Source organism: Oryx dammah, unplaced genomic scaffold, assembly GCF_014754425.2.
Source record: "Oryx dammah isolate SB20612 unplaced genomic scaffold, SCBI_Odam_1.1 HiC_scaffold_21, whole genome shotgun sequence".
NCBI classification, from domain to species: domain Eukaryota; kingdom Metazoa; phylum Chordata; class Mammalia; order Artiodactyla; family Bovidae; genus Oryx; species Oryx dammah.
In genome coordinates, this window is record NW_024070205.1 from 11,156,561 (window position 1) to 11,171,498 (window position 14,938).

Sequence of the window (14,938 nt, forward strand, 5' to 3'; positions counted from 1 at the left end):
ACAAAGATCATGGCATCCGGTCCCATCACTTCACGGCAAATAGATGGGGAAACAGTGAAAACAGTGTCAGACTTTATTTTTTGGGGCTCCAAAATCACTGGAGAGGGTGACTGCAGCCATGAAATTAAAAGACACTCCTTGGAAGGAAAGTTATGACCAACCTAGATAGTATATTCAAAAGCAGAGACATTACTTTGCTGACTAAGTTCCGTCTAGTCAAGGCTATGGTTTTTCCTGTGGTCAAGTATGGATGTGAGAGTTGGACTGTGAAGAAGGCAGAGTGCCAAAGAATTGATGCTTTTGAACTGTGGTGTTGGAGAAGACTCTTGAGAGTCCCTTGGACTGCAAGGAGATCCAACCAATCCATTCTGAGGGAGATCACCCCTGGGAGTTCTTTGGAAGGAATGATGCTAAAGCTGAAGCTCCAGTACTTTGGCCACCTCATATGAAGAGTTGACTCATTGGAAAAGACTGTGATGCTGGGAGGGATTGGGGGCAGGAGGAGAAGGGGACGACAGAGGATGAGATGGCTGGATGACATCACTGACTCGATGGATGTGAGTCTGAGTGAACTCCGAGAGTTGGTGATGGACAGGGAGGCCTCGTGTGCTGAAATTCATGGGGTCGCAAAGAGTCGAACACGACTGAGCGACTGAACTGAACTGAACTGAAGGTGAAAGATATGTACACTGAAAAGTATAAAACATTGATGTAAGAAATTGAAAACAAAAATAAATAAAAAGATAGTTCATGTTCTTGGACTGAAAGAATTAGTACTGATAAAATGCTCATACTACTGAAAGCAATCTACAGATGGAATGTAATCTATACCAAGATTTTTATGTCTTTTAAAAATAGAACTAAAAAAACAGGAAATTTTTCAAAAATAGAAATAAAAAACCCTGAAATCTGTCTTTTGAGAAATAGGGGGAAAAAAACCTTGTAATTTGGAACCACATGAGAGACTCTGAATAACCAAAGCAACCTTGAGAAAGAAGAACAAAAGCTGGATGCTTCACATTTACTGATTTCAAACTATTTTACAAGGTTATAGTCATCAAAATAGTATGGTACTGGCATAAAACAGTAGACCAATGGAACAGAATTGAGAACCCCAAAATAAACCATTCATATGTGGTCAAACAGTATTTGTTACGGGAACCAAGAATATTCAGAGGATAAGACAGTCTCTTCAATAACGAAACTGGACCCATATCTTACACCACTCACAAAAATTAACTTGAAATGGATTATGACTTAACTGTAATACCAGAAACTACAAAAGTCCTAGATGAAACCATGGGGGTAAGCTCCTCGACACTGGTTTTGACAATAATGTTTTTTGTCTGTGTGTTTTTTTGGTTTTGATACTTAAAGTACAAGCAACAAAAGCAAAAATAAAGAAGTAGGACTATATCAAACTAAAAAGCCTCTGCACAGCAAAAGAATTAATAAGATGAAAAGGTAGCCTATAGAATGGGAGAAATATTTGCAAACTATATATCTGATAAGGGGTTAATATCCAAAATATAGTAGAAGTTCATAAAACTTAACAGCAAAAAAACCCAACCCCAAACCAAAGCAAAACCCCCAAATAACCCAATTAAATGTAGGCAAAGGACCTGAATATAGATTTTCCCAAAGAAGCCATACAAATGGCCAACTGGCACATTGAAAGGTACATGACATCACTAATCATCAGGGAAATGCTAATAAAATCCACAATGAGATATTACCTCACACCTGTTAGAATGGCTATCATCAAAAATACAAGATATAAGGCTCGCAAGGATATGGGGGAAAGGGAACCCTTGTACACTGTTGCTGGGAGTGTAAACTACTGCAGTCACTATGGAAAAGAGTACAAAGTTTCCTCAAAAAATTAGAAATAAATCTGTCATATGATCCAGCAACTTCAATTTCAGGTATATATCCAAAGGAAATGAAATCACTATCTTGAATAGATACCTGCATTCCATATGCAAAGCAGTGTTATTCACAAAAGCCAAGGTATGGAAGCAACCCAAGTTGTTTGTAAATGGATGAATGAATTTAAAAAATGTGATACAGATAGATAGACAGATATAGAGACACACACACATACAGGAATATTATTCAGCCATAACAGAAAGGAAATCTTGACATTTGTGACAGCATGGATGTAAACCTTGAGGGTATTATGTTGAGTGAAATAAGTTAGACAAAGATAATACTATTAATAGATGGTCTCACTTATATGTGAAATTTAAAAAGCAAACTCACGGAAACAGAGTAGTTTTGTGGTTGCCCAGAGGTTGGGGGGGGGGGTGGACTGGAATGGATGAAGGTGGTCAAAGGGTACAAACTTCCAGTTTTGAAATGAATTATTTCTGGGGATCTAATATACAGGAAGGTGACAATAGTTAACAGTATTGTTATATACATGAAAGTTATATATACTATTGTTATATACATGAAAGTTGCAAAGAATAAATCTTTAAAGTTCTACACACACACATACACACGTGCATAAAAGGTAACTGTGAGGCGATGGATGTATTAACCAACTTTATTATTATAATCATTCTGAAATATACACAGATATCAAACCATCACATGTACACCTTAAACTTATACAATATGTCAGTTATACCATGATAAAAGTGGTAAAATTCAAGCAAATACAAACCAGGATAAAAGAAAAGAGAAAGAATAAGGCAAGAAAGCATGAGATATATTCCATGAAAGTCTGCACCTTTTCCAGGACAAGGGAAAAGAAACCAGAAAACTGCCTCTTCCTCTCCTCCACCTCAACACAAATGAAATAACTTATCTCCTCTAGGAGACCAGACAATTGCTGCCTCCAGCAGCAACTGTATTCCCCACTGATCTCTGAGACTGTGCATTTTTGTAACTATTCTGAACAAATCACTGAATTAATTTCCTTTTTATTTCCTTACAAGAAAACTAAACTACTAACATACCAAAATGTTCTCCCTCACTGGAAAATTCCCCTGATTCTAGTATTTGGGTTTCTATGACTCCATTTAGAGTTAGTTTTAGGAGACTTTTTTTTTTTAAAGGAAACATTCAGTACTGCAGTTGGTCTGAGTGTTCTCTTCTGTATAGGCCAATATAAGCTTGTTTTCCCCCTCATTCTTTGCTTTCTTCCTCTCATTTTTATTCACCCTCTGCTTTCAAAGTGCTACTTTTCATACCAAACTTTTCATCCTCAAAAATGTTACAGACTTTTCAAGATGAATGTTGGTTCCCCAAATACAAACCCAGGGACTCAGATGCATCATTGGGGCATAACTTCTCAGTACCATACAGAGAGACAACGTTTTACAAACAGTCTCTGACTTGACAGACTTATCTGAGCACGTTTTACAGGAGACTGAGCGGGTAGATGTTCAAGGTGCCTTATCCTCAGCACCCCTGCCCGTATCGTAGTCTGTGGGGGCTGCCATAACAAAATATCATGCCCTGTGTGGCTTAAAAACAGGAGTTTATGTTCTCAGAGGTTGGAGGCTGGGCAGTCCAAGGTCAAGGTGCTGGTTTCTGCTGAGCTCTCTCCAGGCTAGTAGATGTCTGCCCTCATACCATGTTCTCACACGGAGAAGAAAGAAAGGGCATGGGCTCTCTCGTGTGGTCTTATTAGGACGCTGATCCCCTTGGATGGATCAGGGCTCCATCCACCCTTATGATTTTACTTCATTTTAATTGCTTTCTTATTCCAAATATAGTCACATTGGGGGATTAGGGTTTCAACATAAGACTGTGGGGAGACACGATTCTGTCTCTAGGACCCTTCCCCAATACTATGAAGTGAAAACAGACAGAAACTCACAACAAATATCCATTTTTAACTTCATTACCCATTGGCAGAAATTAATTATGAAAAAGAATTAGCAAGTTGTATCATCGACCACTACTCCTTCTGCTACTCAGGAGGTTGAAAATAACTTTTCTTGTGCTTCAAAGCACTTTAGGAGAGTTCTTTTTCTTTCACATGAAGGTTGAAATGGTTTGGTAACTGGACTTAAGGTAATAATCACTTTGTAGTACTTATAGATGTTAAATTTTAATGCTGAAAACCTGAAACATATAATAAAAAAGTGTTTTTAAATGAAAAAAAAAAAAGATTTCATATAATCCCATAACAACCCTTTTATCCCTCCCCTTATGTTACCCCTCCTTCTTCCTTCTCCCTTCTGGTAACCACTAGTTTGTTCTCTATTAGCTGTGAGTCTACTTCTTTCTGTTTTATTCACTTAGTTTGTTTTTTAGATTCCACATATAAATGATTGTCATACAGTGTTTGTCTTTCTCTGTCTGACTCAGTAGCTTCTTATTTAAAAAATACTGGGGACTCTTGGCCAGAGAATCATGTTGAAACATGTTTTGACAGAGCCTTTATAAGCAATTACCCTTCCCCCCTGCTGAAGCAAGCATTCCTCACATCTGCTGAGCTCTGCAAATTCACAGAGCACTTCAAAATCAGTTATTTAATCTTCACAGCCACCAAGCAAGACATATCAATAATCATGATAATATTAATAATAAAAACTTTTATTGAGGGCTGACTTGGTGTCTGTTACTACACCAAATGCTTTGTATGAATTAGGTCAATTGTCATGACAATAACTCTGATTATTCCTATTGAAAGATGAGGAAACCAAAGCTCAGAAAAAGTAAGTAAATTGTCCCCATTTTACAGACCCAGAACCGAGCTTTCTAAGACCCTTTCCAAGGCACCACGCTGTTTCTCAGCATCTCCAAGTCACCCTTGGGGGCTGAGGCCATTTTGGTGCCCTTTAGGGGGCTCACCATCCCAGCCTGGAAGAGATCAGTCACAGTGGTCTATCAGCTGTGCCTGTAGGCCATGGTTTGCACACTCACACAAAGATATCTCAAAAGTGAAGGCAAAGGGCATGATCCCAGTTGGAAACGACTAAAGGGGATCCTTTGCCTCTGAGGCAAGAGCTCCAATCTACAACGAGAAGCGCCAGTTCTACTGGCATGCTGTCTACATAATGCGAACCATGGCGTTTGGCAATGGCTCTTAAATTTGGCACACGACACACTCCTCCTGGACCCACGAGATAACATAACCAAATGTTTTCTGAGGCTGTAAGAAATGCATGCTTTGCAGGTAGGAAGAAAGGCAAACATCAGCCCTACAGGGGGCTCGCTTCATCTGATCCCAAGGGCAAAACGGCTCAGTCCCTGCCGATCCTCCGAAAGGTTAAATGTGAGCAAGGACCCAGATAAATGGTCACAATGCAAACAAAGTCATGTAAATAAATGCATCTCTGATCGACGCGGGCTGGTGATGCCAAATATACCATCTGCACCATTTCTCATGATGAGTTTTTTTTTTTCCCCTGCAAGTCCCAAGCAGCAAGATGATGACCGTGTTTATGCAGACCAAGGTATGCTTCATTTGACACTCTTGGAAATTTAAAAAAATTTTCAGATCCACAGAGAATCAATAGCATTTATATTTTTATAGGTAAGCTTGAAGTTAGAAGAAAGAAATCTCACTAGAAAGTATAGGGCAAATGTCTGGGGCCTGAAAAGGCACCTGTCATGTACTGTGATTTTCAGAGGACTCTAGTTACATCTGCAATCTAAGACTCTTCAACTTGCCCATTCACTTATTCACTTAACAAAAGTATTGTCGTTTAGTCGCTAATATCATGTCTGACTCTTTTGCACCTCATCGACTATAGCCTGCCTGGCTCCTCTACCCATGGGATTTATCTGTTGACTCAGATGGGAAAGAATCTGCCTGCAATGCAGGACACCCAAGTTCGATCCCTGGGTCTGGAAGATCCCCTGGAGAAGGGAATGGCAACCCACTTTAGTATTCTTGTCTGAAGAATTTCATGGACAGAGGAGCTTGGTGAGCTACAGTCCACAAGGTAGCAAAGGGTCTGAGACGACTGAGCGACTTTCACTTTCATTGTTTTGTTTAATCTCTGTATCGTGTTGCCATGCCCTCCTCCAGGAATATTCCTGGCCCAGGGGTCAAACCTGCATCTCCTGCGTCTCTGCACTGGCAGGCAGATTCTTCACCACTAAGCCACTCGGGAAGTCCCAACGACTTTGGAGTTAATATTCTAACTCTTGCATAACACACAATTCTGTGGGAGAAATAACAAAAAACACCTGTAGATGGACTGATAGTTGTTATAGCAGAGGAGCCACAGCTAGAGGAGTGATGATCCCCACTCTTCTTGAGGGGGAGAGGGTGGAGGATGGAGGAGAAAGCACCAGGGAGTTCAGGAGAAGCCACAGAGAGGAAGGGGCATTTGCGCTGGGCACTGGAGGATGAGTAGGAGCTCTCCATGCAGGCAAAGGGCAAAGGAGGGGATGTTCTTGGAGCAAGGACACAGGGAGAGGAAAAGCACTTCTGTTCAAGGAGTGATGTCTAGGCTACTCTGACTTGAGACCAAGGTGTCTGAAAACAGTGGAAGAAAAGAAGATACAGCCCGGGGGCTGGTCTGGGGTCAGAGAGTGAAGGCAGAGTTGGTAATGTAAAAGGCTTGGGATTTCTTTTAATAGGCATGGGGAAATCGTTTGTTTACGTTTTAAAGCAAGGCACTGACCTAATCTTATTTGAGTTTTAGAAAGGTTATACTGGGCTAAACAGAGTAGGCCTTGAGGCTGTCAAAATGTTCGTAATTTGCTCCCAAAACAGGGGTGGTGGAATCTCTCCCCAGGAGGTTAAACAAATTTCCCAAATGTCAGGAGGCTGGGGAATTGCATTCGGGGAGCAGGCCCCCGAATGTAGAGGGCAGGGTACCCACTTGGGCCCAAGGCCCAGCTCTGTTGCCTACCTCCCCAGTAGCCACAGGTGGAGAAAAATGTTACAAAGCAAGGAAAACAAGTAAACCAACTTGCAAAAACCTTTTCAGTACGCCGAGAAAGAGACTTCAAACACAAGACTCTTTCCTATGAGAAGGACAGAGGCTGTGGTCCCTGTTTTCTCTCCATTCAAACCCAGATCCAACCACTTCTACAAATGTAGTCAGTTTGCAGATAAAAATGCTTTTGCTACCAACGCTTCTGTCAGGCACAGGCTTCAGTGTTTTTCAAGCTTTATGTTTTTAATACCCTCATTAATATAACATGCCCTTTGCTGTTGGTATGATGCAAGCACTTCACTGGTATCTTTTTTTTTTTCCTTTGCTGTACCACACAGCATGTGGGATCTTAGTTCCCTGAGCAGGAATTGAACCCAGGACCCCGGCAGGGGAAGTGCAGAGTCTTATCCACTGAACCACCAGGAAGTCTTCAGTGGCTGCTGCTGCTGTTAAATTGCTTCAGTCGTGTCCAACTCTGTGCGACCCCATAGACGGAAGCCCACCAGGCTCCTCCATCCATGAGATTTTCCAGGCAAGAGTACTGGAGTGGGGTGCCATTGCCTTCTCCAAGTCTTCAGTGGAGTCTTAAAGAAATGCTCTTGTTCTCTCGACTATCTGCCCTGCCTGTGTTCAGCCCCTGGACTCAGAAGCCGATGGCCCTGACACCCATTTCCCCCCACACGTGGAAACTTCAGCTCCTTCAGCAGGGCAGCTGCCCCCCACTTTTCTGAGGGTCTCCATCGCTCTCTGTACACCCCCTCACTCTCATCTCAGAGCAGTCATGGGACTCAAAGAAGCTGCCAAGGCAGAGAAACCTCTGCTGGGAAGGAGGACCAGGTGAGCAAAGTTCTGAGCAGAAACCCGTGCAACCACGGCAGGCAGGCAGGCACTTAACTGGGGCTTTTAAAGAGAGTCTTCCAATGAGCATTCATTGACCATTTGCTGCACCTGCTACAAAATCCTAATATGGCCCAGCAGCAATAAGAATTTGCACGGAGGTGCCCACTGCTTTATCATGGAAACCAACATATTTTCCTAAAGTCCTGCAAAGGGAAGAAATGATCCTTCCAGGTCACATTTAACACCATGGTCAGTAGTGTGGAACGTGGTCTCAGCAGAGGAAAAGCAGTGGGTCCTGGGCCGGTAAGCAAGCCTCCGGTCTAAGGAGAGAGAAAACCCACAGAGCACGTGCTAACTTGACTTCACTTCTGGTCATAAAGCATCCGATCACTTTACTAGGATAAAACAACAATTTTTTTCTATTCTGCTCTCAAAATCATCTTTCTTCCCTGTTACTAAAATTGATTTCATTCCCATTTAGCTATAAGCCAAACAGCCCTGCATCCACCATCTCCCAGTTCATTTTCCATCGTGTCATTTTATTTTAGCTTTAGAACCTGAATCTTTGTTTACATGTAAATAACTCAGGGTTACTTATGCTGATTTAAAAACATAAAGAGACCGCTAATCATCGATTGTTTGATATATACCATTTACAGCAAGAGATCCTATTCCCACTGATCATTTTTTGTTATTAAAATGTAGTTTTTAGCTCTTTTTCTCTCAAGGACTGGGTTTGGATAATTTAACTCTGAAGAAAGATTGAAAACTCTTTCCATATAAATGGAGGGGAAAAATCTGAAATGTTAAGTACTAACTCATAGTCCACTATTGCCCTTATCTTTAATAATGGAAACACAGTTTAGCACACCACGCAAAAGAGCATCCTTGTATTTTTAAATTGCAAGTATCCAGTTATGTACAAGGGTCGAGACAAAATTGATCTGAAGGAGCTCAATTTTAAAATCATTTTTAAAATCAGGACAAAGGATGCCACATTATTAAACTAAAATGTTTAAAAATGAAAAGTATTATGCATGCCGCATGGCGGAAGATCAGATTTTTATTAATGCAAGTTTTAAATGCTGATTAATCCTCTCGAGAGTCAGTTTCCCAAAGCATTGGACTGTATTCAAGTCTTTTTCAAAACGGCACATCACTTCCATTATTCTGAATATTAATTGAACAACATTATAACTAAGGATACAAAGCAAGATTTAAAGCATGATTACAGCTGTCAGTGCTTACATCTAAATAAGTCATTGGAAATTCAAGCTTAGAAGAAAAAAAATGGTGTAAATCTTTCTTAGAATGGTGAAGCTCTCTCAGCCTTTTTCAAAAATGAATTTGCTGCTTTAGGACTCGGGAAAGCTTCAGCTGTGACTTGGTCTTACTATATTTATCTGGGCAACTCTCAATCAGAAATCAGAGTTCTGTTTTTTTCTTGAGATTTGGGACAATGTCAAGGAGATTTTCTTTTGAGGGAGAAGGAAAGGGAGAGCCAAAGAATATTAATAGTTGATAGAATTTCCCATTTCCTCATTTTATATTTCTATTTCAGCCTCATGTCTATACTCAAAAATCAAACAATTAAACAAATTTAATCAAATGAGCTATTATGATTCTAAAACAACTCATTAAACTGAGAGTCAAGTAACTGAAAGTAACTAATGGCTTATTTTCACAACAACCTACTGTCTAAATTCAACTTTTTTTAGCTCCTAAACCCAGTTTGGGGGTAGGTGAAAATCCCCACTTCCCTACCAAAAGCAGAGTAAAATGCTATTACCACCTTGGAATTTTAGTTTTGTTTCTTTAAATGGTTGCTCTGTATCTGAGTGATAGCTCTTTGTTCGAAAGGATGCAAAAGCTACTCTCACATCTAATTCTAGTGAGATAAATGGCATTATGAAGGGAATATTAAAAATTTACAGCCCCCTTTACTAAGTTTATTTGTCAGCCAAACATGCTGAATATTGCATAGCACACACACACACACAAAAGCATGCCATCCCGACGATGAAAAAGATATGAGGAAATAATGATGCAGTGATAACAAGTCTGATAGAGTTTGCATATCTCTGTTGCTGTTTGGCATGTGATTTAATTGTATTGCGCCAAACCGGCAGAATCGCACAATATGTTAGTGTAAAGGGTCCACAGTTTAAGCGGAAAATCTAGAAGTGTTAACTATACACTGTCTAATTATACAACCTTACTGTCCCAGAATGTGATTTCAGAAACCATTTCTGACATATGGGAAAAGGGTAGAACAGCTGGTCATTAAGGTTTTCTCAAGACTATTTAGCAACACACTTGAATGTAATTAAAGTGAGACACTACACGCTGCACTTGTGGCACAATGTATTTTTAATTTTTATGGCATGTGGTAAAAGTAAATAGATGCAAAGCATTCAAGTTCCTCCAGTAGGCATCCAACTTGTCAAAGACGCAGTGTCTGTTTGGCTGATTGTAAGCCTGGTCCTGGTGTTAAGTCATAGACATCCATTTGGGATGTTTAAGGCTGTCTTAAAGGGACTGAATTTGGCAATACTCTGAGGGATGTTTAATTGGAACTCCCAGACAAAGCATGAGATGAACTCATTCATTTATTTATTCATTCATTCATCAAACGCGACCTGGAATAATTTTAGATGATAAAGACATTGGCCCTGCCCTTGAGTTACTCACAGCTTATTATGCTTAAAATACAGAGTGAGGGAAGGTGATTAAAGGGTACCATAGGAGCAAAAAGGGGTATCAGGTCCAAACTGGTGATGTCCAGCAAAATCCCCTGAATAGGAGTCAATTTAAGCAGAAGGAAAACAAGGGAGCAAGGGGTAAGGACAGTCCAAGCAGAGGGAGCAGATTATGCAAAGGTTTGGAGGTGAGGGTTTTGTAATAAGAATATGATCTTTAGACTTACTGAACACTTAACAATATCCTGGCACTAGGCTAAGCCCTTGATACATATTATCTCATTTAATTCTCACAGCAACCCTATGTGCTAAGTACTATGGTCTACCCTTTACAGATGAGGAAACTAACAGGATTCAAACCCAGGTTTGTCTGCATCTCAAATCAAACTTTTTTTCATATTGCCTTCTCCCAGCTGATAGGAAGAGCCAAGTCTATTTAGTTTTTAAAGAACTTAGTGTATAGACTCATCAGTCCCTGTTAAAACCCTGTTATTAAGAGAAAGACAAGCTGCTGCTGCTGCTGCTAAGTCGTTTCAGTCGTGTCCGACCCTGTGCGACCCCAGAGATGGCAGCCCACCAGGATCCCCCATCCCTGGGATTCTCCAGGCAAGAACACTGGAATGGGTTGCCATTTCCTTCTCCAGTGCAGGAAAGTGAAAAGTGAAAGAAGTCGCTCAGTCGTGTCCGACTCTTTGCAACTCCATGGAATGCAGCCTACCAGGCTCCTCCGTCCATGGGATTTTCCAGGCAAGAGTACTGGAGTGGGGTGCCATTGCCTTCTCCAGAAAGACGAGCTACAGAGTAGGAAAAAATATTTGCAAATCACATATATAACACAGGACTTATATCCATATATATAAAGAACTCTCAAAACTCAATGGTAAGAAAATAAATCACCTGATTAAGTAGCTGAGCAAAAGATCTAACAGATACTTCTCCAAAGAAAAAATGTAATGCTAAATAAGCATATGAAAAAATGCTTACCATCATTAGCCATTAGGGAAATGAGCATTAAAACCACAAAGAAATATCATTATGTTCCTATTAGAATGGCTAAAATAACAATTAAAAAATCATGACAATACCAAGTGCTATCAAGGGTGTGGAGCAACTGGAACTCCTTATACATTGCTGATGGGAGTACAAGAACGTACATCCACTCTGGAAAATTTTGGTAGTTTCTTATAAAGTTAAACATATGCTTACCATATGATCCAGCAAACCCACTCCTAGAGAAATGAAAACCTAGGTGAATATTTGGAGCACAGTTATTCATAATCTTTGAAAATTAGAAACAATACAAATATCCTTCAGCAAATGAACTGGCAGACTGTCTTACTTTCACACAATGGAATAGTGCTCAGCCATGAAAAGGAATGAACTAATGTACACAACCAACTAGAATAAATATATGCAATGTTGATAAATGGAACTCTAATCATTAGGGAAAATATAACATTCCAGGTGCCACACTAGACTTGCCAAGATTCCTTCTTTGGTCATCTAATCTTCCAACAGATCTATGAGATAAACTTTAATATCCCTATTTTACAAGCAAGGAATCTGAGGTTCAAAGCAGTTAAGAAGCTTCCCCATGTATGTGAGTGCAAGTGCAGTCACAGACACACACACACATAGACATAAACCTATACACAAAGCTAAGCAGTCATAAGGCCAATGTAGAAGCCGATAGTTTTTCCATCATGGTTGGTTAGTGCCTACTTTGATTTATACTGCTACATAACTTTACAGAAGATATAGTAATCCTGAGAAAACAGGACATAACATGAGGAATTATGAATCGCGATTAAGAAGCCGATCTGAGACACTCCAGGGCTGAGCCCTGTTTGTGGGATTACTTTGGCCTTCTCTCTTCTCTTCTCTTTCTATCTAAGGGTGTTTCATTGTGCATTAGAATCTTCAATGGATAGTGGCTGAGGAAAAAAAAAAAGATATGAAACTCAAACCAACTCACTTTACTCCTTACACGGATGCTGTTTAGTTGCTAAGTCATATCTGACTCTTTCATGACCCCATGGACTGCAGCCCGCCAAGCTCCTCTGTCCATGGGATTTCCCAGGCAAGAATACCGAAGTGGATTACCATTTCCTTCTCCGGGGGATCTTCCGGACCCAGGGATCAAAGCCATGTCTCCTTGCATTTGGCAGGAAAATTCTTTACCATTGAGCCACCAGGGAATTCCCACACAGATGTCTAGAAATGTTGAAACTTTGGCTAATAAGAAATTGAAAATTGGCTGTGAATAATCATCTTTACAACTGCTATCTTCTTATTAGTATAAATGACCAAGCAATGCTGCAGCTGTGAGCTCTGATCCTGTAGTTTCAACCTCTTTACCACCACTGTGAAACTATATCTTTCATTTTCCTTCCTGCTTCTTAAGGAGCAGTCCTTCAACCTTGAAGATTACTTTGCTGCAAAAGGACATGATTTGGAGTTGTTTTCCACCATAGGAAGAGTAGAATTAGAGGCTCATCCACATTCTCTTACTCTCTCCCAATCTCTGTTGTCATCACAGTAGCTGGACACAGTGAAAGGACGTAGACTTTTGGCCAGAGAACAAAAGAAAGCTAACTGACCCACGTGGGCATTGAACCCTTGACCTCATTAGCATTGTTTTCTCATCACCTCTGCTAACAGACAGCCCAATTATGAACACTGAATCAAAGGGGGAAGTCACCTCTTCACCTGGAGCCAAGAAAAGAGTACGACGGTTGGTTGTTAAGAAGGGAGTGCTTCTCCAGGCAAATAACCACAGCATGAACATCCATAAGCAATTTCTAAGCTTCTTGCAGGGCTCAGTCTGACAAGAATTGCTGTCAATGTGGTTTCCAGTCTGAGAGGTGACAAAAGTTTTAGGACCATCACCTTACGACAGATGTGCTGGAGTATACAGGGTGTACCTTCTTAAAAGACTCTCAAGTCTAAGCCAACTTAAATCACCTGCAGTTGTCATCCCCCATTCTTATTCCTCACCTTGAAACCCTTCCCCACTGTTAGTCTTCACACTCGAAGCCCTGCCTATAAACAGAACACTTCTTTTGAGTGTCCACTGAGGGATCTATGCCAGAGATATTTCCATAGTTGACTTTTCAATTGAAATGAATCTTGTTACTCTATGGCATCACAGAGGTTCTTCAAAGTGGTTCTTAAACTGTTAATTACAACTTCCTTGTTCTGAAAGGTAGTGAATTTGTAAGATTTGTGTCTCTGTATATGAGTTTATGTGCACATATAATTATTTAGGAATTTTTTTAGAGTATAAGTTGAGTTCTATCTAATTAGTTGTATTTCATTTTTTGAAAACTAAAGTTACTCCTATAATCTCTTGGAATGCAGTGACTGAGTAGGTCAGTCAAGGCATGATGATAATAAAATCAAAGAAGATGGCTCAAGGTCCCTGACCAGTTATAGGGCTAATAGTCATGGGCCCCAACTCCAGGCAGAGACAACCAGCTTATACACGGTGTGATTTTCATAATGAGAACAAGGAGAAAAGGCATGATAATTCATTGTGGAAACAGATGTTTTTACTGGGGAAAAAAAAAAGAGCCAATTCTGATGGTAGCTGGTTTAGCCTTATATTGTTCTCATATACAAGGGTGGCACCACTTAATGAATTAGAAGACATATGTCCAGAAGCTAGTGTTGACCCACTCAAAGATGAATTGTAGCTCTAGACTCTAAGCTGTGTTTATATTTCAGAACATATTTTACTTTATAGAAGACTTACTATGGATTTGACTGCTAGCTCTTCCTTCTACTCTATTCTTCCTAGTACCAGACAACAACTCATTTCCTACCAAGCTCATGCAATGACATAAAGTATATCTCAAAGATATTGTGAGCTCAGTTCCAGACCACCACAATAAAGCAAATATTGCAATAAAATAACACACCAATTTTTAAATTTCCCAGTGCATACAAAAGTTATACTTACATATACTGTGGTCTATGCAGCACGCAATAACATTATGTCTAAAAAGCAATGTACATACCTTAATTAAAAATACCTAATTGCTAACTATCATCTGAGCCTGTAGCAAATCAATCTTTTTGCTGATGGAGGGTCTTGCCTCCATGTTGACGGCTGCTGACTGATCAGGATGGTGGTTGATGAAGTTTGGGGTGGTTGGCCAAAAAATGTGTTTGGATTTTTCTATAGCATCTTGCAGAGTATGTCTCCATCAGACATCCATCTTTTTTTCTGAGCAGTGGGTCTCAAGAGTGGGCTTAAACTTTCCATTAAACCATGCTGTCAGCAGATGTGCTGTCATCTAGACTCTGTTGTTCCCCTCACAGAGCACAGGCAGAGTAGATCAGCATGATTCTTAAGGGCCCCAGAATTTCAGAATGGGAAATGAACAATGACTTCAACTTCAGGTCACCAGCTACAATAGCCCCAGACCAGAGTATCAGCTGGGCTTTTTGAAGCCAAGCATTGACTTCTCCTCTATAACTACAGAAGTCCTAGGTGGAGTCTTCTTCCAAAAGAAGACATAGAAAAATTGGTAGCCCCCTTGCTTG

The 14,938-nt window shown here is 40.3% G+C and overlaps 1 pseudogene; it reads right to left on the reverse strand.

Moving 5' to 3' along the window:
- The window catches only part of LOC120880433, a 92,715-nt pseudogene that overhangs the window by 2,334 nt on the left and 75,443 nt on the right, over window positions 1–14,938 (reverse strand).